Source organism: Ambystoma mexicanum, chromosome 5q (assembly GCF_040938575.1).
Source record: "Ambystoma mexicanum isolate Mex_15411 chromosome 5q, UKY_AmexF1_1, whole genome shotgun sequence".
Taxonomy (NCBI): Eukaryota; Metazoa; Chordata; class Amphibia; order Caudata; family Ambystomatidae; genus Ambystoma; species Ambystoma mexicanum.
In genome coordinates, this window is record NC_090933.1 from 1,315,557,310 (window position 1) to 1,315,584,053 (window position 26,744).

At 46.8% G+C, this 26,744-nt stretch overlaps 1 protein-coding gene and 1 pseudogene across 1 annotated transcript in view; one reads left to right on the plus strand and one right to left on the minus strand.

Moving 5' to 3' along the window:
* LOC138498490 (zinc finger protein 84-like) overlaps positions 1-18,983 on the minus strand; it is an 81,057-nt pseudogene extending 62,074 nt beyond the window's left edge.
* LOC138498499 (zinc finger protein 850-like) overlaps positions 1-26,744 on the plus strand; it is a 441,476-nt gene that overhangs the window by 177,045 nt on the left and 237,687 nt on the right. The gene's annotated exons all lie outside the window — the stretch shown is intronic.

Genomic DNA, 26,744 nt, shown 5'->3' on the forward strand with positions numbered 1-26,744 from the left:
AAAGTACTGTTTAAATTATTGTGTTATACGGTTTCTCTTCAGGACATTTCTTGCCATGGACGGATCATGTGTTAATCCCTTTTAAGATTGCTCTTCCTTCACCTATTAAAAGGCCGCCTCAGCCCAGAGTATTGCGGTGAGCTTGGCACCATATCCAACCGTTGGTGCTTGCACAACTGTTGACTTCAAATTACCACGTGGCAAAAATGATGGTCTACCCCAGCCACTACCATTGTCTCGGCCTATTACTGCTTGCTCAGCAGCTGCAAATGACTTGGCACCTTTAACATTGGCAAAGAAAGCTGCACGTTCCTCAGCTCCCTGGTTCTCATGGCGGGCAACTGTCCAAAGAGCTGAGCGGAAATGGCACATACATTTTGAAAATGCCTTGAAACTTTCTTTTAAGAAAGATGTAGCCTCATATAGCTTGGGATAAAGGCTGCAAAGAAAATCTTACTTTGGCAGCATTATTCAATCGGCTGTCAATACCCCAACACAACTTTTCCAGACAGTGAACAATCTTTCTGCTCCGGAACTGCCATTGGTAGCACTCGCTTCCCTGAACCTTTGCAACAATCGGTCTACAAATAAAATCCAGGTTATTAGGAATAACATCAGAAACCAAGTGTCCTCTACATCTGTGCTGTAGCCTCCTGCACCTCCTTCTGAGGTTCTGGTACTTTTAATGAGGTTTAAGTCTTTTCAGCTTATTATCCTCCCCTCTCCCTTACTGCAGTGAACTCTGTGCTTTGTCTAAAATTGGTCTCTCCTCTAAATGAGATCGCTCTTTCCATCTTTAAATCTATAACCAAGGAGATAGACAAGCTTCTGACTGAAGCCCTAAATTAACCTCTTGCGCATGGTTTCATTCCTACCACCCCAAAACATGCATTGGTTTTCCCACTATGGAAGAAACTATCTTTGGATCTCGGGAGGATAGCTCAGGGGCAAGTGCTCGCCTTGGGAGCAAGATGACACGGAGCAACACAGGTTCAATCCCCGGGTACTCACTTAGAAACCTCTGGGTATTAAGCATGTTAGAAATAAACTATCATACAATATCTACAGTGCTAGCAAAGTACAGCCCCATTTCTTTACTCCTTTTCTTAAAGAAATTGTTGGCAGTCAGTAGTCACTCCCCAGCTTAGGTGGATCCTGCAAAATTGGAGTTCAGCCCACTTATGAGCACTGAGTCTGTATTGGTCTCTGTCCTGGATGATCTAGCCAGAATTAAAAATCACAGCCTGGACCTGTCTGCTGCCTTCGATACCATTGATCGTGAAATCCTTTTAGCTAGACTCCGTTGCATCGGCATATCTGGTAATGTTTACGATTGATTAAAATCTTTGTTGAACTCCTGCAAACAGTCTGTCTCTCTGGCTTCCTGTAGGTAATCTCCAGTGGCTGTTTCTTGTGTGGTCCCTCATGGGTCTGCTCTTCTTCCCCTACTTTATAATATATATGTTCAACCTTTGGCTTCTCTGATCTGTTCTTTTGATTTGGATTTCTCGAGCGAGACAGCACTCATGACTGCTTAAAAACCTGTGTAACAACGGTCAGCAGCTGGATGGGCCAAAACTGGCTGAAGCCTAATGGAGGAACCAGAGATGCTAGTGGTGCCCCCTCCCCCTCAACCCAGTCATGAACATCAGACTTTTGGTCGTCTGATCTTGGCCCTCTGCCTTCTCCTGTGAAAGTTATTCAAAAACCAAGACATGAAGATCACAGCCTCCCTGTGGAGCACAACGGCCCAACCGTGCTGCCCGCATCCCGGGTAGCAGTGTGCGATGGTGCCGACTCTGTGCAGCGTGAGATGCAACTGGTACGCGGCGAATAGCATGGGTGGTACAGTGCAGCTTCCAAGGCAGCTCTTTTCTGGACTCCGGCCCTTGGGTCCTCCACAGAGATGCATTACATGTGTACAGACAATGAATATTACAAATTGAAACAATATACAAGAGATGACTCGTGTCAATGCAGGACGACCCCTTTACATTCTCTGGAGGCCGTATAGTAATATGTATGCTTAATCAAGCAGATAGTTCTAGAGTTTTGAAAATAGACTATGTTGGTATTGAGTTCAATACCAACACAGTGTCTATTTTCAACAGACATTACTATACAGCCCCCAGAAAATGTAAAGGGGTAGTCCTGCATTGACGCAAGTCATCTCTTGTAGATTGTATACATATAATGTATGTTATATATTTTCCTGTGCTATACTTTGGTTGTATTGTACCACATTCGTTGGTTGAAACTTCACGTTTACTTAAATGAAATTTAAAAAAAGGGTCACTTTATATTCAGGCTCGCCCGGATCCTTTCTCCGTTACATATATAGACTCGTCTACCTGGACAGATCAGGGAAGTGACAGGTGCCCCTTAATATAGTATCCCAAGAGGATGAACATTGAATTGAAAATTATGTGTTGCTACACTGAGCGGCAGATATTTGCAGTGGCCTGGGAAAGTCAGCATCATGTTGCCATGACATAGCAATTTAGGAGAGGGCTCTCTTAGAGGGTAACCATCCTGAATTTCTGGGATTTACACATTTTCTTGCAGGCGGTTGGTTCAACACTGGCCTTTTGGTTTGTCTTTATTGGGTACGTGGAAACCATGAGAAAATACCCCCTAATTACCAAGTGGCTAGGACTGCTTCTATTGCTCCTTTTTGTAGCAGCGTCTGGACCGCCTTGAGAAATGGTTGTGTAGAGGCAGGTCAAGTAATTCTCTGACCGTGCTTAACATCCACTTGTCTGACAATCCCCTCCCATTCGTGGGTGAATGTTGTTAATCGGTCCTAGGAACTGCCACTTAGCAGGACCCAATCCAGGGACTGAAAGTGACCACTGCATCTACGACACCTGGACCCTCTGCAACCGAAGCGATCCCAGTGAATTTATTAACCCTAGTGTTGGTTCTTAGCTTCATTGGAATAAGGGTGACAAGTGTGCACAGGAGTTTTACCACACACACCCACCCACAACAGAGCTTAAGCGGTGCCTGGAAATTAAGGGCACTGGGTCTACGTACTTTAACCGGGAAAGACTAAGTGATAGAGGGCTTATTGTATGATTGGGCATTAACGATGAATGGCTGAGCCCACAGAGTCTTCCCTGGCGAGTACACATGGTGCACCAGCACTAAAACCGCGACATTCAACTAGGTCTTTGTTAGCCACAATGCATTGCCTCTTGTATAAGGTTTAACGATCACCAAGAACAAGCATAGTGACCATTGCATCCTCAATCTAAGTATTGAGGGTTGGGGAGAGTCTAGCACACAGGATAGGATTGGCGACCTCGACATACATTGTGGTAGAAATAGGATTAGCTGGCGCACAGAAAACTTGGAGAAAGGACACAATCTTGTCAGTAATCTTAGCACCACTGATTTGGATCAGTTTGGCAGCTTTTCAGTGGATGGGACGGAAGATCGGTTAATAGAAACAGTGGGCGCGTTAGCAATACAAAAGGGTAGCTTCATAATATCATCCAAAGTCACTACTCAGTACTACTTCCAGAAGGAAGTCAGAGACGCGAAGAGGAAGACGCGAAAGGCCAATCAGGGCATTAAGCGCAATACTCCTATCAAAGTACACAGAGATCAAGGTGATCAGGTAGATCATCGTCATAAAAAGCTTTATTTTGACATACAAGCCATAAAAGCACATAGCAAAATTACAAACAATACAAAATGTAAAAAGAATAAAATAAAAGCACAATGAATCTCAACATTCATAAATATTACGCCCTATTGCATGGCATTGGTTTATTTTCTATTTATTGAGCATTTGTTAGGCACTTGTACAACAAGTAAATGATGTTTCAAAGCGCCCACAGGGCAACAGTGAGGGAACATGGGATAGAAAACAATACACTGGAGGATAAAGACAAACCTACTGGGCCTTGTGAGAATTCACAGCATGCAAGTGCAGAGAGGAGAGGGGAAGAGTGGGGTGGGGGATAAGTGTTGAAGTTCCAGTGCTCGTAAGTGAGCAGCAGGTGTAAAAGTGCAGGCCCACAGTGGCGAAGCCCGGTAAGTGTCAAGGCAAGTGCAGCGCCCCAGGGCCCCGAAGGACACCTAAGTGCCCTGAACACCAATCACAGCGACTGAAATTAGCAGAGGAGGGAAGAAGGGATGGAGGAGGTGAAAAGGAAAGTCTTGAGCAGCTTCCAGAATTAGAGGAGGTCTGACTCAAAACGAAGAGGAAGGGGAAGGCTATTGCATAAGAGGGAGCAGTTAGGTAAGAATTTCTGGTGTGGGACTACAAGACTTATCTTTTGGTATAAGGTAACCCACCTTTTCATATAGGCCTGTACTACACACGTTGGTAGAGTGACTGAGCAGCCAGGCTTATCTTAAGAGGGGTAATGTGATCTGTACTGTAGAACTGTACAATGAAATCAGTAAAAACAGATATCCAAGCAAGCAAACACTTACATACTTAAAGTTATAGTATAAATCTTTATTTGCACTTGGACCCCTACACCTCCCTTGCCCGGCCTTCACTTGCATGATCTGTATACAGCTCCGCCTGAAGATCGTTCTGTCTGTTCTCCCTTGTCTTCACCCCTTAATGTGCACTTGAGAAAAGAAAATGCAGAATCGCCGTCAGGCCTATTTGCTGTATCTAAACTTTTCAATGTATCATATTCATTTATTCTGCCTGTGCAGACCGCTATCGTCTCAGAAATTCATGGGCTCTAAGCGACTGTTGCTTTCCCCCCCCCCATGTTCCCACCCTCCTTGAGTGCTTTAAAACACTTGCCTGTGTATAGGCACTTTATAAATAAACATTACCATACCATTTATGTATACATACAAAAGGATAATTAGACAATCTTTAAAATGCAGCAACCAATAATAACATTAATCCCCAAGTTAGGATTCAATTCAACGAGCGCAATAAAGTAGGTGAGGAAACATTTCTTATGTCATGCATATTCCAGCACATTGAGTGAGGTCATTTGAGGTCAGTAATTACACTTATTTGTGATCACCATTACAATATTGAGTTTTAATGGGGGGGGGGGGGTTAAAGGCAGGTCAGTACTTACTTTGTAAATAGTAAAACTGATAGATTCTCCCAGAGGGATGTAGGCAGTATTTTATCCCAGCAAAAAGAGTGTTAAACAATTAAAACATGTAAGGAACAAGCCCTGCCAAAGCCAATATGTTGAGAGAGGGGGCTGTAGGGAGCCAGGACAGCCAAAGTCAACGGGCCACTTCAAGTTCTGATGCTCTCTCAGTAGTTCAGTAGAAAAATCACTGAAGCTCAAGGAGGAGCCACCTTGAAGCAGCACAAGCTGGGAGGCCAGTGTAGGTGAGTTGAGGTCAACTCAAAAAAGGTATAAGATTGTCTCCTACCCAAGCTAGGAGACAATGGGCAAAAAGTTGATGTACCCCACAGTTCACAGTACCTGTGAACTGAAGAATTTGCTCCAGCTGGGTACCTTCCTGTTGCAGTGCAGCAGACTCCTGTTCCTGGTCCTTGGTCATAGTGGCGAAAGGGAGGACGCCTGGCGGGCTCCTGCTGCAGCCCTCGAGAGAGGGACTCGGCAGCAATGGATTCTACGTGATTCATTGGCCTTTTGGGGTTTTGCCGCCTTTTTCTCGGCACCAAAGAACGACAAACAGCTCTGGTTGGAAGGTACTTGATCCATCGGTCCTGGATTCTGGTGAGAGGTCTCTGGATGAAGATGTCCTGCTTCTGTAGGTCCTCTGGATGCCCAAAAAGATTCAGGCCAGATTCGGACTTCCGAAGACAATGCACTCGATAATGGTCAGGGGTCCCCGGGCATGGGGATTTTGCAGCTTTGAAAGGTCACAGCAAGTCGTGCGTTGCACCAAAATTAAGCTTGTTTGGAGGCTAGTTGGTCCCACCAGCCCAAGGGATGAAGTCATCCATTGTGGGTCTTCCACATTGAAACAAAAATGGTGTCAGCACAGCTACAGGGCTTCAGCAGGCAATTTGCGATCCAGGGTGGTGCTGCTGGCATCTCTTCACGTCTTTATCAGATGTTGTCCTCCAGTGATCGGCTCTGCCTCTAGTCCCAAAACCCTCACCTTTTAAGCAAGTTCCCATTCATTCACAGCCCTAGGCTGTCAATCACCCAGCAGGGTTGCGTCCTCCCGGACAGCCAGCCGGCCAATCAGAACTGGTTTCACTCAGACACGCCTAGAGACAAAAGGACAGGGACGTTTCGGGACCCTCCCTCACTTACTGTCTCTCCAGACAGACTGGAGCCTGGGCGGACTTCAGGGGTAAAACCCGCTAAAGGCAAAATGCACAAATCACTCAAACCCGATTCAAACAACAGAGTTAAAAGCCTGGAAGAAATTAACTGACAAGAAATGGCGAAAAAATAAGACGGGCCATTTGGGGAAAAAGGTCTCCCTTGGGTGCTGTACTGCAGCTGAGGAATCAGCCTGCAGATACATGGCAGAAAGTAGTAAAAAAGGAAACCACTGCCACCAGACAGTCAAGTTAGTTAGTGTAACAGAATGTTGCATGAGAAGTGGGATAAAGGAGTTACTATGTAAACCCCCAGCACTCCACATAGGGTGGTGTGTGCTGGACCCACAAGAGAAAAGGTAAGTAAGAGAGGAGTCATCTTACTATTCTTGGGAACAGTGGTTCACCCAAGAAAGTGTATTTAAACATTAAGAGAAGTCTAAGGTACTTCCCAGTGCCACTGCACAAAAGGTGCTGTGCGTCAATGCAAAAAGCAGATGCCTATGGAGTTTACCAAACCCCATTAAACAGTAAGAAACACAAAAATCCTAGTCAGAAAAATACATGAGCGAGGGAGGAAAAGGTCCCCTCACTCAGGAGTTAAAAATAAAAAGCCCAGAGTCTAGCAAAAGAGCTGGGGTTCTTCAACGTTAAAGGGAATTAGCACATAAATGAAAATTCTCCCTAACAGGACCCAGCTGAGGAAAGAGATCGGCCTCCGGCATGCTGTTTAGCGTAACGCTTGATACACAGAGTTGGTACCCGAGGAACGTAGAGGTCGAGTATTTAGTAAGAGCAAGTTGCAGATAGCATGGTCACCAGACCCAATAGCCTTATGGGTGACGTAGAGGGATTTGAACTCGATCCTTGCAGCAACCAGGAGTCTGTGAAGAGTTTTTAGGGCAGGAGGGATGCAGTTCCTGGGCTTGAGGCCCAAGATAAGTCTCACTGCCCTATTCTGGATCAGCTGGAGGGGTCGTAGAGAGGAAGAGGGTAGATTCAAGAGAAGGCTGTTGCAGTAGTCTAGCCTACAGAGAACCAGAGCTCTTGTAACACTGAGCTTCTGTGGAAAAGGGAGAAAAGGGAGAATTCTTTTGAGAAGAAAGAGTTGAAAGTTGGACTTCTTGGCAATGTCCTGAATGTGAGGGAGGAAGGAAAGAGGAGTCGAGGATAACTCCAAGGTTTCTGGCTTTAGATGAAGTAGAAGGGGGAGAGCCCATAGAGGATGGCAGAGTGAGGGGAAGAAAGAGTGAGGATGGGTCCCAATAGGAAGGATCTCAGTCTTAGTGGCATTGAGGCAGAGATCGTTGGAAGTTCTCCAGGACTGGATGGAGGATGTTGGAAGATGAAAGAGGGTCAGCAGGAAGTTTGAAAAAAAGAGTTGTGCGACATCTGCGCATCACTGGAAGTTGGGGAAGGAGGAAATGAGGAGAGCCAGCTGAGCAAGGTAAGTGTTAAAGAGCCAGAGGGGAAGAGGTTGGAGCCCTGGGGGACACCACCGGTGGAGAAAGATAGGTGAAGAGAAGGTGCCCATAATAACCGCAGATGAACGATCAGTTATGAAGGAAATCAGCCAGTCCAGTGCCCGCTCAGAGATACCCAGGGTATCATGGAGCAGTTTTAGGAGGATGGAGTGGATGACTGTGTTCAAAGCAGAGGAGAGATTGAGTAGAATGAGGACAGCTCGAGAGTTAGAGTCAAGAAATGCGAGCAGTTCTTCACGGGTGTTCTGAAGAGCAGTTTCCGTGCCACTAGATGCTCGGAATCCAGATTGATGTTGTGGAAACCGCCAACAAGTTCAGTGTGTGAGGTAAGTTAGGGGAAGGCCAGCTTCTCCAGGAGTTTGCCCGAGGAATGGGGTGACATAAATAGGGAAGTAGTTGGCTGGACAGGTAGGGTCTGTTGAATATTTTTTCAGGAGGAGGCCCACAAGGGAGTGCTTGAGGGTGGAGGCGAAAGTACCAGTAGCAAAAGAGTGGTTGCAGAAATCAGCGAGAGTGCGGGCAAGAGAGCCAATGTTGTCCTTGATGTTTCTGAAGGAGCAAGGAGAAACCGGTTTGGATTAGACCTTCCTAGACCGGACAACTCTGGTGATCTCATCAGGTGTGACAGGGGAGAAGGAGCGAGAGAGGAAGAAGGAGGGGGGGAAGGGTTGGAGGAGAGGGCTGCAAGGGTGCTCAGGATGTCCAGAGTTTTAGTGGTGAAGTGTGCAGCCAGTGTGTTGCAGAGGGCCTGAGACGGAAGAGGGAAGGAGGAGACTGCAGAAGGCTTGGCTAGTTCCATGCAGATGTTAAAGAGTTCAGCCGTGTTGTTGGATGCCTGTGCCTGGATGTGGGCCCTTTTCTTGGCATGAGCGGAGAGTCTGTATTATCTATGTAGCAGGCAGCAGGCCATTTTGTCAGAGGGTGAGCCTAAGATTTGCCACTTCAGTTCCGCAGCTCTGCACTTGCGTTTCTGGGCTGCAAGTTGGGAGTCCTACCAGGTTTTCCGCTTGGAGGCAGATTTTAGGCGGATCCTCATGACTGGGGGCAAGAATGTCCAGAGTGTTAATAATGGCCAGATGGAGGTTGCTGAGAGCAGAGTCAGAGGTAGAGTCTGGGGTGGGGGAGACGGAGATGGAGGTGGAAGTGAAGACAGCAGCTGCCACTTGTTTTCATCGGACGGATGTTCGTGAACGGGATTGGCAGGGCTGGAGGAGGCACGGTCAGAGGGCCGGGGGGACCCAGGTAAGTAGAGAGGAGAGAGTGGCCTGACCAGGAAAGGGGTGTGATCAGTGCGGGGGGGAGATCAGAGTGGATGAGGGTGTCAAGAGTGTGTCCTGCTGTGTGGGTTATACCAGAAGGGAGAATGGAGAGGGACAGCGAGGTGCCGATGTCAAGTAAGAGAGTGAATGCTGTGATAGCGGTGTCCTAGTGGATGTTGAAGTCGTCCAAGAGAAGGAGCTTAAAGGAGGTTGAGAGGAGAGAGGAGCAGAAATCAGCCCATTCAGAGAGGACAGGATGGTCGGACGGGGGGCCTGCAGATTGTGGCAATGGTCAGAGAGGAGGAGAAGGGAGAGATGACCAACTTGCAAACAAGGCTCTCAAAGGAAGAGTAGAGCTGGATGGGCATGGGGGAAGATTAAGGCATCCCCACTGCCCGCACGGTTAGGTCATGGCTTGGAAATGATCTTGTAGCCATTAGCTGGTGAAATTCCCTCAGTCATAGCTGAGGGAATGCGCCAACGCTCACTCAAGCCAGGTACTCTCATTTCTACCTTAATATATATGAACCACGGCAGAGCCGCACCACCAGCCTGCGCCACACATCTTTCAATGCCTCTTTATACTTAACTAAAATTTAATTTGACCACAAGCAAACCCAGTAATAAATTGGCCAGTCGGCATGTAGATTCCAGACTTTGGATCCCTGTTTCCAACCAAACCGGTATATTCGGCATAGTCAAGGGGAGACCTAGCAGGTTTTTCAGATATTTATTTTCAATAGTAGTGAGCAGTTGGTATGCCCCCACACCTCTGCTCCGTAGATAGTAGCCTGCCTTGCTTGGGCTTTGTAGGCTTCCATAGATACCCGGACAGCATCATTGCCAAAGTCGCACGAAAACCTCGAGAGGGCCCCACTGTATGTAGCCAATGAGACCTGCTCCTTGGCCATGTGCAGATCCCAACGGTAGGACGATGCCACCCTCAAGCCTAGATAATCATAGTGGTTGACCCGATCTATGCAACCCTCTTCCAGTTCCAACCTTGGGGGATTTGGTTTCTTCTTTACCTCCACACTGAAGACCATGCTCTTAGTTGTTGAATCATTGATGGCTAGGCCATTTCCCCCACAGAAATCCTTGAAGAGCTCAAATTGTTTCTTGGTGCCTATCGGTTTAAGAGAGAGAAAGACTGCATCATCTGCGAACATTAAGACTGGGAAGTTATCACCAGCCAGTTTTGGGGCATCAGTACACGCAGACACCAAATAAGCAATAATCCCATTAATGGAAATGCAAAAGAGCTTGGGAGCCAGCACACAACCCTAGTGGACTCCCTTCTCAATACAAGTGGGTTGCGTTATGTTCCCATCAGTGCCCCAGCACCCCACAGCCGTGTTGCCTGATTAATGTATGTGAATGGCCGCAAGCAAATGCGATGGGATGTCTAAACTACGTAAAACTTCCCACAGACGGCTCCTTGGCACAGTATCAAAAGCCGTATGAAGGACTACAAAGATGGCATACATATTGATGTTCCTTGATACAGCGTACTTGTCACATATTAAGCGCAACCTCAAGCTTTGATCCACAGTGCTTAGTGCACTGCAGAAACCTGCCCGACGGTGACCAATAAGATTATTATCACTAATCCAAGATTCCAGGCGGCTCAATACTACTTTAGCATATATTTTGCCTCCTGAGGCGAGTAGAGATATGGGACAGTAGAACCCTATAGCCCTATTAAAAAAATAAAAATAATCAGCACAATCTCTGCCTGTATCCAAGAGACAGAAAAAACATGAGTTTGTACAACAGAGTTAAACAGCCTAGTCAAATATGGAACCCATATGCCAGGTTCTTAAAAATCAATAAGGACCCTTGGGCCCTGGGGCCTTGCCTAATTTCTGCTTCTGTAGAGCTCTTGTAACCTCCTCACAGGAGATGACAAGGATGTATCAGTGAGGTCAATCACGCATGGAGTGCCGGTCAGGGGACCTTGTGTATCCCGGACAAAAGATCTATTCTTGTATAGTTTAGAAAAATGATTGACCCACACAGATTCAGGAACACAGCCCTGCTGATTACTACTGATATTCTCGTGGCATAATCCCATGATTCCCGAGAAACCCTGTGAACCCCCCACCGCTGCTAATAGCTGTCAGCAGTTGGCTCCAAATATCTTCAACCAATGCTTGGTCTTTCTCTTTCAGGAGCAAATGGTAGGCTTTCCTGGTCTCTTGGATAATCGAGCTACCCACAGTGCGTTTGAGCCTAGGTTCTAGAATGAAAGCACTTTTTGCCACTCTGCAGTCAGCACCATACCAAGGGCGTCGAGCAATCGTAAGGAAAAGAACAGCTTTGCGATTTAGAGAAAAACGAGTCAGGGTTCCTCACCAGGTCTGCATTGACCTTCTGTCCCGTTAGATGTGCAGTACTCTCTAAAGTGGTGAAATGTTGTAAAAGAGGAAGAATGTCCCCATAATCCATTGGCGGGACCTGCCGTAGATGAACATTAGTCCACTTGACATTACACAGGGCATGGCCCACAAAAGCCAGCGGATCTCTCATGCCAGTAGAATCAGTCACTTTCAATGCCCAGAGCGGCTCTTAAGATTAACACCAGCGGATGATGTTCACTCTCGCTTCTGTGGTGTATGGAGAAATTAGCTACAGATAGCCACGCCTCTACATTTGCCAAGATATAGTCCATTCTACTGCGTCAGTGGACGTTATCGAATGTATCAATGACCAGCATATCCCCAGGAAAATTGCCATTACAGGCCCTGAGGTTAACTCCCACCCCCCTATCAGCACAATTGCAGCCTCCTCCACCAGCCTATACTGCATCCTGGGCTTGAATGAATTTAAAGCATTTATAACCCAATGGCGATCCTTCTCCTCCATTACCTCCACCATACTGTCTAAATGCTCATATTGCAGATGAAAATCCCCATTAAGATAGTTTGAAAGGAATTAGACCTCCAGGCATCAATTCTCTATATATCACTGCAGGGAAGATCAATACCTAGTCCCTGCAACTACCTAACATATAGGTATAGAAGAAGGATATTAGACCCATCAATGGATTTAAGACGTTGTTCCAGAAAGTCTATAGAGCCTGAATCCGTAACTCTAATTGACTTGCACATGGACACATTTACCATGTCAGCAACCCACCACTAGGGCGGTCATGTTGGCCCTGGTTGGTGGGAATCCCATACATGGCATATCCCTGGAAGTGGGGGCTTTAGCAGCCCACAGGTTTTGTAAGCTAATCACGTCAAAGGTGTGAATAAACCAAGCCATTTGTTGTCCACCAAATATTTGTTAACACCAGAAATATTCCAAGATGTGGTGCACACCCGATGCTCGTGTAGTACGATGGTTCCAATGAGTGACTCAACTACATCATCCTTCTGACACAGGATATCCTGTTTAACCAAAACATCAGCATTTGACAACACAACGATGGGGTGCCTGCCCCCTCAGTCTGCACGGTCCTGGGAGACACTCTTCCCCACGTCACCAGTGAGTCCCTCCAGTCTGAGCCCCAGTGTACCAACCATCCATCCATCCATCCCTCCCTCCCTTTCTGGTGCATGCCAGCAGCTCGCAAGGCACAAGGATCACCTGTCAAAGTGGGGTCAGTCTTGCACCCTCACCTTGTTGAAGTTGGGTGGAACCTCTAGATTGGGCATACCACAATGGGCATACCACAGTGTGTCCCACCCAATGGAACTCTTGCCCTCCCGTCTCCTCAACCAGTTGCTATTTTGGCGGTGAGAATATGATTGAGATTTCAAGATCATGCGGTCGTAGGGCTCTCTGCTCCATCAATAAAACATCTTGCACCATCCTGGGGTCACCTAGTTGGACTTTAATCATATCCCTCCCCGTCAACCCTGTCAACAGTTCACATACCACTATGTTGCTCCCAATTATGGAAAGGCATCCCTTTTGGGTCATACCCAGTGGATTACTTTATCCACAAGGCCATCTTTAGGTGGTCTCTGGCTCGGCAGCTTGGGCACATTCACCAAATAAAAGCAGTTCCAAGATGGTTTCAAGTCATTTCTGCTAGCCATATCAGAACCCCCAATCGTCAGGACACCGTGGGTCAGCCCCTGGATTACCTCCTCCGACCTCTGTGGTCCACCGGTCTATCAACAACACCATGCATGTTTCCCCTCAGTGCCGAAAAAACATGAACATTTGGTGGATTGGACAACATGCAGGGCAACTGTGCTTGCCCCCTCTAGAAGCTTGAAACTTGATCAGATCATCAACCACCTTATGCAAAGCTTTCAGTTTGAGTCTCATTATCCTTCCTTAAGTGTGCTACAGCAAACACAGCACTGATATAACCATCACATTGCCCAGACCCACGTGCCCCCCACTGCCCACCCCCAACCCCACGTTGCATACATTCTTACTGCTTCTTGGCACAAATATTATGGGGGAAACCGGTTACCAATGCTGACAGTATTAGGACCTGAAAGAGGTAGCCTGAAATAAAAAAAAAAGATGTGGATTGTGTAAACTATCCATTATGGGGGAAACAGCTCGGCATGCACTGGCAAAATGTAGGGAAAAGGGATCATTATACAGGTCTGTCCTGGGAGGATGTAGGGAAAATGGATCATTATACAGGTCTATCCTGGGAGGATGCAGGAAAAAGGGATCATTATACAGGTCTGTCCTGGGAGGATGTAGGGACAATTGATCATTACACAGGTCTGTCCTGGGAGGATGTAGGGAAAAGGGATCGTTATACAGGTCTGTCCTGGGAGGATGTAGGGAAAAGGGATCATTATACAGGTCTGTCCTTGGAGGATGTAGGGAAAAGGGATCATTATACAGGTCTTTCCTGGGAGGATGTAGGGAAAATGGATTATTATGCAGGTCTATCCTGGGAGGATGTAGGGAAAAGGGATCATTATACAGGTCTGTCCTGGGAGGATGTAGGGAAAGGGGATCATTATACAGGTCTGTCCTCGGAGGATGTAGGGAAAATCGATCATTATACAGGTCTATCCTGGGAGGATGTAGGGAAATGGGATCATTATACAGGTCTGTCCTGGGAGGATGTAGGGAAAAGGGATCATTATACAGGTCTGTCCTGGGAGGATGTAGGTAAAAGGGATCATTATACAGGTCTATCCTGGGAGGATGTAGGGAAAAGGGATCATTATACAGGTCTGTCCTGGGAGGATGTAGGGAAAGGGGATTATACAGGTCTGTAAAGGCAGAATGTAGGGAAAACGGATCATTATACAGGTCTGTCCTGGAAGGATTTGTTAATCGTTATGACAGTATCAGAGACGACAGTTTCTGGCAGCACTGCTTGAAAACCGAGAAGAAGGCACTGCACATTGCTTTACACTGTGAATGGAAGCTGATGATTTAGTAAGAGAACAGAATGACTTATCGTCTTGCTAATAATTAGCCTGCATCAATGGAAAAACAAATGTTAAGGTCAAAATGTTATGTTAGGAGCTCAAGTAGGAGCCATTAGGAATATTGCGGTAAGTTATGCTACATCATTAGTGATGAACTGCTTTTAGAATCGATGGAAATTAATGTTTATATTAGTTTACGATAAATTGTGTTATATGTTTTGTAATACATTTTTAATTGTGAAAAGTGTAATATGAACGCCTCACATTAATAAATAATTATTTCATAAGAAGGGTACAATTGTTTATTGCAGTTGTATTTCGTATTTGTAATTAATTTATTGAGCGTTTTCACCAAAGTGCTTTACAAACATTCGAAATGCAATGGTACAATGAAAATGAAGCACGATAAATCAGTGATCAAAGCTGATTAGAGGAAAGAGAAAGAAGGCGTTTTAATTGTGAACGAAAAAATCAGTTAGGTAGAGGGTGCACGGACAGAATGCGGAAGAGCGTTCCAATGCTTAGGTGCAAGAATAGGAAAAGAACGGCATCGAGAAGCACAGGGCGGCTGAGGAACAATGAGAGAGCAAAGCTCCCAAGATAGCAACACATTTTCCATAATAATCTGGATTTCGCCTGCTTGGAACGAGTAGGTTTATCTATCTTTGCTGCCCACTTTCACATGCAATTGAAGACATCATGATTTTACAGTGATGCGAGTGCAGGTATGTGTAAGAGAGGGAGATTATTCCCGAAAAGAAAATATCTCACTTCTAAAATATCTACGTTCCTCCTCAGCCGGTGATACCATAACACCAAAGGCAGGTTACTCTGGCCGAAAACCACAACCCTTAATGCTATATTTCACATAAAGGCTTCGTCACATCAGTGATTGAGGACTTAATGGATATGGTCCATTCCTCACCCGTCCTGCCAGGATGGTCCAATATCAGGATTTTAGATCCCTCACATAGCACGTCATGCAGAGCTCATTATGTGTTATGACTGAATCATGCTGCTGTTAGCAACAATATCTGCAGGGTGTGAGCTGTGAGGACTTGATGACGACCTAGGCCCAGTTGATGGAGCCACATCTTGGAGCTTCCCTCCCAGGGCAATGTGTGGGAGAGTGCTTCAAAGTGGGTCTTCTTCAGGAATGCACACGGGACGCTAGCCAATCGGGGGTCCCAACACCTAGCAATGCCAGTTGGTCATTATTTCCCATAATTGGCGACAGGAAGTTAATCAATAAGGGATACAGATGATTTCAGGAGCCTGCAATACTCAGATCACCTGACTTGCTAACCGTTCATGAACGGGTGCAAGCGGGCTTGTCACTGTCCTTGACTCACCTTCCTTCACAAGCATGAGGGCTTCCTTTTCAATCACCTCAGGTTGTGGCCCCTCTACTGGGTGGGCAGGCAAGGGGAGTGTGGGTCTGTCATACTTCTGCACACTATACCATCATTTCCATCCACTACCGCATGCTTTCACTTCCCCTCCAGAACGCTCACTCTTTCATGCCTAGACACAAAACTACACCCACCAAAGTGCAGATCTGGTGTTCTGTTTAATTCAGCCCCTCCCGATTAAGGCTTTACCATCAATCCCTTGCTCCCCAGGTGACCTGGAAAGATTACAACCAACACGAGGGGCCTCATTACGAGTTTGGAGGTAGCCATGGTGCTAATAGCGCCATGGCTGCCTCCAAAATCGTGTCCGGGTTCTGTGAATGAGGAATTACCTGGTCATTCTGAACTTGGAGGACCCGGTAATTCCCCATTCACAAAACCATTCCCCATTCCCATTTGAGCCACCATAGGGCTCAATGAGAATGGGGATGGAGCTAATAACGGGCCTGTTTATAACGGGCCTGTTATTAGCTCCTTGGTCCCCTTGCGGGACCCGAAAAGGACGTCTGGTCTGACCAGACGTTCTGAGCGGGTAACGCAAGGGAACCTCGTAATAGGGCGGAATGGGTTTACCAGCACCATTACCGTTGCCGGTAAACCCATTCCGCTAACCTCGTAATGAGGCCTTAGGTGTAGCGAATTGACAATTGAGTTTAATAGGACGGCACAGAGGAAAGGATTAACATAACATAATGGGCCTCATTAGGACTCCGCATGCCGGAGTCCGCCATGGCGGAATGGCGAATTAACACCCCATTCCGAGGTTGGTGGGGCGGTAATTCCCCATTCCCATTTTTGCCCCATAGGGCTCAATGGGAATGGGGAAGGCGGCAATAACGATACCGCAAATTGCGGTACCGTTATTGCCATCAAGGTCCCTTTGCGGTTAAGGTCGGGTCCCGCAATGGGACCTCATAATTAGGCGCAAAGTGTTTAACGGCGCCGCAGCCTTTTACGGCGCCGTTAAACACTTAGCGCCTGGGTCATAATGAGGCCCAATATGTTTATTTCTAGAGTGCACCCCGCTCCCCCACACACACTGGTGTATTTTGTTGTTATAAGCAGAAGGCAACAGATGTTCATTGTTACACAACTTAGCGGCTCATTCTGTCAATCTTGGATGGATGAAATGCTGGGTGGACCTTCAGGGATTCAAACCAGTGACTATGAGATCACACACACACACACACACAATTATTAAATCCATATCAATGATACACAGCATATAAAAACATTACATAGGTTGCATAAAACATTAATTGTATTTCCTGATTGTAACCTTCTGCAACTAAGCTTTTTATGTAACCAGCTCCCAGATGCCCCTGGGTTATCCTGAAACTGTGTATGAGCTGTACGAGACTGCCCATTTAACAAATGTCAAAATAAAATAAAAGGAATTACATAGAATGACATAAAATATTCTTCCAAATGTAATATGCTGCCCCTATATACACTTGAGAGTGTGCAGCATAAATAATAGCTCAGAATTGATCCGTAGTTCCCATTTCCAAATTGCATATCAGGTGAGAATATCCCTGGATATATAGCCCACCAGGTTTATTGCACCCACTGAGTAGATGTCTCAGTTTCTAGCCTCGACACCACAGTATCGACATGTCTTCAGTTCATACGGAACTGATCTCCAACCCTCAGTGTACTCTTTACAAGGAAGAATATTAAAACGTAAGAACATCATAAATCTCTTAAAATAAGCTTGTCCATGTTTTAACAGATAATCCCATGGCTCACCATTCCCAAATCCTTCTTTAATATAGGAGGCATATATTTTTTTGGTATTCAAGTACTACAGGCAATAGATCATATCCCAATCGGTAGCTTTCCTTTTCATTATATTATTAAAACGAAAGACCTCATTATTAAAATCAATATTGTTTAAGTTAATATTGAATAAAAAGGAATTTGGTCTTCTACAAAGTGCTCAGACGGTTATTCATGTGACCAGCGCAAATAGCATTTGCTATAATGCCAAAAAGGCTCACCGATTGAGATGGACGCATAATATTGTTATAAAGTTTGACACAGCGTGCTTTCCTCAATGAGGACAGTGAAACAATTTCTAGTTCACAACTAATTGCTTCTATCGGGGCAGCTCTGGCGGGTTTAAGAACTGGTTTCCAGAATTGCCATACAAGTTTATCGAGCCATTGCACATGTCATTTAGAACCTCCACTGCATACAGTACTCCAGGAATAATACTATATGTATATATTTCAATAAAGCCCTCAATGGAATAACCACGCCTTGCTGCGAGATATCTTCTGATAACATGCCAATGGTTAACCATCCTACCGGATATTTTATCATACATTTACAGAGCCGGATGGCTAACGACAGGCATGCCCAAATATGGGTAGTTATCCACAAGTTCCAGACATTTATTTATCTTACATAAATGTTCTTTTTTTTCCTGGATTGCACACCTACCATCATGACTCTAGTCTTTTGGGTGTTAATAATAAGATAATTGTTAGAGGCATATACACAGTGTCCAATAATCTTTGTAGGCCAATAGGGGTCTTATCCAAGACAACGGGTCATCCGCATAGGATAACAACCTTATTCCCACTTCACCTACCTTAGGAGGAAATTAACCAAGGACAAGGACTAGTATTCATGTCTGCAACGTACACATTATAAAATACAGGGGCGATAACACAGCCCTCCATTTGTGTGGACAGGGGGAGTGACAGTTCACTTCCATCAACACAAATTGTAACAGAAATTGCAGAATACATTGCTCTGATGAAATGCAGAAATGGGGCATTTGTCCGGCGGTGCTGCAACTTCACCCAAGGTTTTCCCCTATACACGCAATAAATGCTTCACTCAATGAAGCATAGGTAGAGATACTTTTTTGGAACCTTAGGGTGTCAGAGATGAGATCATTTAGTCCTGATCTAAAGCCAGTTCGCTGGTAGCGAATAATATTTTGCTCCACTATCCAAGTATTCATGGTTTTTGATTTTCATAGGTCGACAGGTGTTCTTACCTGCTTCTGTCCGCGCCCTGAGATCAACAGGGATCAGATCAGCACTCGCAGGCGCCCTTTGCCTCCACTCAGCGCGAGACAATGGGGCCCCGCCCGGGCTGCACGTGCACTGCGTAACGTACTTAAGAGGCAGCACCTGGAGCACCCACCGCTTGCGACCTCGGAGAGTGACTGCAGATTGCACGCCCAGGTCGCAAACCCAAAGAACAGACATGCACAGAGCTGAGATACTTCTCATCAGACAATGCGCGTGTGACACAAAACTAACTGCGAAGAGCTGAGATATGGCTTATCAAACAATGCGGATTGGAGCGAGTGCGTGGCACACAACAAACTGCGCACGCGCAGAGCTAAAATAGAGCTTATCAGAAAATACCCGGTAGAACGAGCGCGCGTGGGCACGCAACAAACTGCGCACGCGTACACCTGAGACTCGGTTGACACAACAAACTGCGCACGCGCAAAGGTAAGACACTGCTTCTCAGACAATGCGAGTGAGTGCGCGTCACACGCCTGCGCATGCGCAATGCTTACACCGGGAGGGTGGTGTCAGCTGTCTTCATTTCGAAATGCAAAACCCAGAGATCTGCATCCCGGAATGGCTCGACCACATGGACGCAAGGCCACACCGCTTCCGCGGGTCACATTCTCGCTGCTTTACTTCTTTATTTGCACCCACCTGGCAGGCAATATAAAATCCTCAAGCATAGCTCTCAACCATTTGTCTTGCAAAGGCGGGTGAAATCACCCGATTTTGTTTCTGGCGGGTGAGACGCCCATTGGAATGAATGGGCGTGCAGGAGGCCTGGCGGGTGAGTCAGCCCTTTGCAAGGCGGGTGACACCCGCCAAAAGCGGGTGAGTTGAGAGCTATGCCTCAAGACGTCTGCAACTGCTAAACCAGTGATGCAATCAGTGTCCGGCTGTGGTGATGCACGTCTCTTTCCTTGTGGCACTTTCTATGTTCCCATTGTTATGCAGGTCCTCTGAAACCACCAGGAACGACACCACATTGGCAATGAGTAGCGAAAAGGCCAAGAGTTCACCGTGGGCACCGGGCAGTGTGAGGGCCTCCCCCCTTTAACAAACTGCAATGGTCTATGATGGCGTCCTGCACAGAAGCGATCAATATGCAGCACGCCGAGACTCTTATCAGTGGAGCATGCGCAATGAAGGGCAAGAGGCATTCTCAGGGATAGCACAAGCGTAGACAGGAACACATTCACCAGAGCATGCGCAGTAAAGGACGGGAGGCATTCTCAGGGATAGTACTAGCCTAGACAGGAATGACAGCATGCGCAGTAAAGGACGAGAGGCATTCTCAGGGATAGCACAAGCCTAGACAGGAATACAATCACCAGAGCATGCGCAGTAAAGGACGGGAGGCATTCTCAGGGATAGTACTAGCCTAGACAGGAATTACAGCATGCGCAGTAAAGGACGAGAGGCATTCTCAGGGATAGCACAAGCGTAGACAGGAATACAATCACCAGAGCATGCGCAGTAAAGGACGGGAGGCATTCTCAGGGATAGTACTAGCCTAGACAGGAATTACAGCATGCGCAGTAAAGGACGAGAGGCATTCTCAGGGATAGCACAAACGTAGACAGGAATACAAATCACCAGAGCATGCGCAGTAAAGGACGGGAGGCATTCTCAGGGATAGTACTAGCCTAGACAGGAATGACAGCATGCGCAGTAAAGGACGAGAGGCATTCTCAGGGATAGCACAAGCATAGACAGGAATACAATCACCAGAGCATGCGCAGTAAAGGACGGGAGGCATTCTCAGGGATAGTACTAGCCTAGACAGGAATTACAGCATGCGCAGTAAAGGACGAGAGGCATTCTCAGGGATAGCACAAGCGTAGACAGGAATACAATCACCAGAGCATGCGCAGTAAAGGACGGGAGACATTCTCAGGGATAGCACTAGCCTAGACAGGAATTACAGCATGCGCAGTAAAGGACGAGAGGCATTCTCAGGGATAGCACAAACGTAGACAGGAATACAAATCACCAGAGCATGCGCAGTAAAGGACGGGAGGCATTCTCAGGGATAGTACTAGCCTAGACAGGAATTACAGCATGCGCAGTAAAGGACGAGAGGCATTCTCAGGGATAGCACAAGCATAGACAGGAATACAATCACCAGAGCATGCGCAGTAAAGGACGGGAGGCATTCTCAGGGATAGCACCAGCGTAGACAGGAACACATTCACCAGAGCATGCGCAGTAAAGGACGAGAGGCATTCTCAGGGATAGTACTAGCCTAGACAGGAATTACAGCATGCGCAGTAAAGGACGAGAGGCATTCTCAGGGATAGCACAAGCGTAGACAGGAATACAATCACCAGAGCATGCGCAGTAAAGGACGGGAGGTATTCTCAGGGATAGTACTAGCCTAGACAGGAATTACAGCATGCGCAGTAAAGGACGAGAGGCATTCTCAGGGATAGCACAAGCGTAGACAGGAATACAATCACCAGAGCATGCGCAGTAAAGGACGGGAGGCATTCTCAGGGATAGCACTAGCCTAGACAGGAATTACAGCATGCGCAGTAAAGGACGAGAGGCATTCTCAGGGATAGCACAAACGTAGACAGGAATACAAATCACCAGAGCATGCGCAGTAAAGGACGGGAGGCATTCTCAGGGATAGTACTAGCCTAGACAGGAATGACAGCATGCGCAGTAAAGGACGAGAGGCATTCTCAGGGATAGCACAAGCATAGACAGGAATACAATCACCAGAGCATGCGCAGTAAAGGACGGGAGGCATTCTCAGGGATAGTACTAGCCTAGACAGGAATTACAGCATGCGCAGTAAAGGACGAGAGGCATTCTCAGGGATAGCACAAGCGTAGACAGGAATACAATCACCAGAGCATGCGCAGTAAAGGACAGAGGCATTCTCAGGGATAGCACTAGCCTAGACAGGAATTACAGCATGCGCAGTAAAGGACGAGAGGCATTCTCAGGGATAGCACAAACGTAGACAGGAATACAAATCACCAGAGCATGCGCAGTAAAGGACGGGAGGCATTCTCAGGGATAGTACTAGCCTAGACAGGAATTACAGCATGCGCAGTAAAGGACGAGAGGCATTCTCAGGGATAGCACAAGCATAGACAGGAATACAATCACCAGAGCATGCGCAGTAAAGGACGGGAGGCATTCTCAGGGATAGCACCAGCGTAGACAGGAACACATTCACCAGAGCATGCGCAGTAAAGGACGAGAGGCATTCTCAGGGATAGTACTAGCCTAGACAGGAATTACAGCATGGGCAGTAAAGGACGAGAGGCATTCTCAGGGATAGCACAAGCGTAGACAGGAATACAATCACCAGAGCATGCGCAGTAAAGGACGGGAGGCATTCTCAGGGATAGCACCAGCATAGACATGAACACATTCACCAGAGCATGCGCAGTAAAGGACGAGAGGCATTCTCAGGGATAGCACAAGCGTAGACAGGAATACAATCACCAGAGCATGCACAGTAAAGGACGGGAGGCATTCTCAGGGATAGCACCAGCGTAAACAGGAATACAATCACCAGAGCATGCGCAGTAAAGGACGGGAGGCATTCTCAGGGATAGTACTAGCCTAGACAGGAATTACAGCATGCGCAGTAAAGGACAAGAGGCATTCTCAGGGATAGCATAAGCGTAGACAGGAATACAATCACCAGAGCATGCACAGTAAAGGACGGGAGGCATTCTCAGGGATAGCACTAGCCTAGACAGGAATTACAGCATGCGCAGTAAAGGACGAGAGGCATTCTCAGGGATTGCACAGACATAGACAGGAATACAAATCACCAGAGCATGCGCAGTAAAGGACGGGAGGCATTCTCAGGGATAGTACTAGCCTAGACAGGAATTACAGCATGCGCAGTAAAGGACGAGAGGCATTCTCAGGGATAGCACAAGCATAGACAGGAATACAATCACCAGAGCATGCGCAGTAAAGGACGGGAGGCATTCTCAGGGATAGCACCAGCGTAGACAGGAACACATTCACCAGAGCATGCGCAGTAAAGGACGAGAGGCATTCTCAGGGATAGTACTAGCCTAGACAGGAATTACAGCATGCGCAGTAAAGGACGAGAGGCATTCTCAGGGATAGCACCAGCGTAAACAGGAATACAATCACCAGAGCATGCGCAGTAAAGGACGGGAGGCATTCTCAGGGATAGTACTAGCCTAGACAGGAATTACAGCATGCGCAGTAAAGGACGAGAGGCATTCTCAGGGATAGCACAAGCGTAGACAGGAATACAATCACCAGAGCATGCGCAGTAAAGGACGGGAGGCATTCTCAGGGATAGCACCAGCGTAGACAGGAACACATTCACCAGAGCATGCGCAGTAAAGGACGAGAGGCATTCTCAGGGATAGCACAAGCGAAGACAGGATTACAATCACCAGAGCATGCGCAGGAAAAGGACGGGAGGCATTCTCAGGGATAGCACCAGCGTAAACAGGAACACAATCACCAGAGCATGCGCAGTAAAAGGATGGTCAGAATTAATGTTTTTTTTTTTAATACTTTTTTATTAATTTCAAATAAGAACACAATGATGTACAACAAATCGGTGAACTGAGAAAGTACATCAAATATTCAAAGAACATGTCAGAACCGAGTAAAACAGAGAGCTCCGAGACACTAATCAGTAGAGCATGCACAGGAAAGGAGAAGACGAATGCTCCAGAAGAACAACCAGCATAGACAGAAATAGGAATCACTGGAGCATGCACAGTAAAAGTATGTCAGGATTCATGTCTTACACAGAGGCGATAAACACGCAGAGCGCTGTTATACCAATCAATACAGCATGCACAGGAAAGGACGAGCGGCATGGTCCGGAATAGCCCCAGTATAGACAGAAATACTCAGATTACTTACTGGTAATCTTCATTACTCCTAGTCCTACTCTTCCTCACCACAGTACTTACCTCATGAGGATCCTGCCTCCGACACAGGACCTTCTTTTATTTCGTTTTATCCCTATAACTCCTCCCCCATAGCCATGTCACTCAGTTAAATTTTGGATTTTTTTTTCCCAGCATAGGGCGCTGGGGAGCGACGATTGCTGGACCCCTGGTGGGGCTGTGTGGCGGGGCCTTTGGCTTCCTCAGGTGCGACACCCCCCATAGCAACATTCACTGCACAGACATACAAATACAAACACCAATACAGACCAGACACCCCCCACCCCCGCATCTCAACATACACTGCAGACATATAAATACAAACACCCATACAAACCCGACACACACCCCACCCCCCATCTCAACATACACTGCACAGACATACAAATACAAACACCCATACAGACCCGACACCCCCCCCATAGCTTTCAACTCACACGCTTTTGGCGGGTGTCACCCGCCTTGTAAACAGCTGACTCACCCGCCAAGCCTCCTGCGCGCCCATTCATTTCAATGGGCCTCTCACCCACCAAAAATAAAATTGTGTGTTTTCACCCGCCTTTGCGACATAAATGGTTGAGAGCTATGCCCCCCATCTCAACATACACTGCACAGACATACATATACAAACACCCATACAGACCCCACACCCCCCCACTCCCGCATCTCAACATACACTGCAGACATATAAATACAAACACCCATACAGACCCGACACACACTCCACACCCCCCATAGCAACATTCACTGCACAGACATATAAATATAAACACCCATACAGACCCCACACCCCCGCATCTCAACATACACTGCAGACATATAAATACAAACACCCATACAGACCCCACACCCCCCCGCCCCCACATCTCAACATACACTGCAGACATATAAATACAAACCCCCATACAGACCCGACACACACTCCACTGCCCCCATAGCATCATTCACTGCACAGACATGTAAATACAAACACCCATACAGACCCGACACACACTCCACACCCCCCATAGCAACATTCACTGCACAGACATACAAATACAAACACCCATACAGACCCGACACACCCCCCATAGCTCTCAACTCACACGCTTTTGGCAGGTGTCACCCGCCTTGTAAACAGCTGACTCACCCACCAAGCCTCCTGCGCGCCCATTCATTTCAATGGGCCTCTCACCCGCCAAAAATAAAATTGTGTGTTTTCACCCGCCTTTGCGACATAAATGGTTGAGAGCTATGCCCCCATCTCAACATACACTGCACAGACATACAAATACAAACACCCATACAGAACCCACACCCCCACCACCCCCGCATCTCAACATACACTGCAGACATATAAATACAAACACCCATACAGACCCGACACACACTGAACACCCCCCATAGCAACATTCACTGCACAGACATATAAATACAAACACCCATACAGACCCGACACACACTCCACAACCCCCATAGCAACATTCACTGCACAGACATACAAATACAAACACCCATACAGACCCGACACACCCCCCATAGCTCTCAACTCACACGCTTTTGGCGGGTGTCACCCGCCTTGTAAACAGCTGACTCACCCGCCAAGCCTCCTGCGCGCCCATTCATTTCAATGGGCCTCTCACCCGCCAAAAATAAAATTGTGTGTTTTCACCCGCCTTTGCGACATAAATGGTTGAGAGCTATGCCCCCCCATCTCAACATACACTGCACAGACATACAAATACAAACACCCATACAGACCCGACACACCCCCACCCCCGCATCTCAACATACACTGCAGACATACAAATACAAACACCCATACAGGCCATATGACCCATAAGGCGACATGCTGTAAGGATAGCAGACTAGCAAAGCGATGCTATGGAAGGATAAGGCGACATGCTGCATGGATAACACACTAGCAAAGCAATGCTATGAAACGATAAGGTGATATGCTGTACGGATAGCACACTAGCAAAGCGATGCTATGAAAGGATAAGGCGACATGCTGCATGGATAGCACACTAGCAAAGCAATGCTATGAAAGGATAAGGCGAAATGCTGCATGGATAGCACACTAGCAAAGGGATGCTACGAAAGGATAAGGCGACATTCTGTACGGATAGCACACTAGCAAAGCAATGCTATGAAAGGATAAGGCGACATGCTGTAAGGATAGCACACTAGCAAAGCAGTGCTATGAAAGGATAAGGCGACATGCTGTATGGATAGCACACTAGCAAAGCGGTGCTATGAAAGGATAAGGCGACATGCAGTAAGGATGGCACACTAGCAAAGAAACACTCTGAAAGGATAAGGCAGCATGCTGTATAGATAGCACACTAGCAAAGCGATGCTATGAAAGGATAAGGCGACATGCTGTATGGATAGCACACTAGCAAAGCGATGCTATGAAAGGATAAGGCGACCTGCTGTATGGATAGCACACTAACAAAGTGATGCTATGAAAGGATACGGCGACATGCTGTACGGATAGCACACTAACAAAGTGATGCTATGAAAGGATATGGCGACATGCTGTATGGATAGCACACTAGCAAAGCAACACTATGGAAGGATAAGGCAACATGCTGTAAGGCTAGCAGGCTAGCAAAGCAATGCTATTAAAGGGTAAGGTGACATGCTGTATGGATAGCACACTAGCAAAGCGGTGCTATGAAAGGATAAGGCGACATGCAGTAAGGATGGCACACTAGCAAAGAAACACTCTGAAAGGATAAGGCAGCATGCTGTATAGATAGCACACTAGCAAAGCGATGCTATGAAAGGATAAGGCGACATGCTGTATGGATAGCACACTAACAAAGTGATGCTATGAAAGGATAAGTCGACATATGGTATGGATAGCACACTAGCAAAGCAGTGCTATGCAAGGATAAGGCGACATGCTGTATGGATAGCACACTAGCAAAGTGATGCTATGAAAGGATAAGGCGACATGCTGTGCGGATAGCACACTAACAAAGTGATGCTATGAAAGGATACGGCGACATGCTGTACGGATAGCACACTAACAAAGTGATGCTATGAAAGGATATGG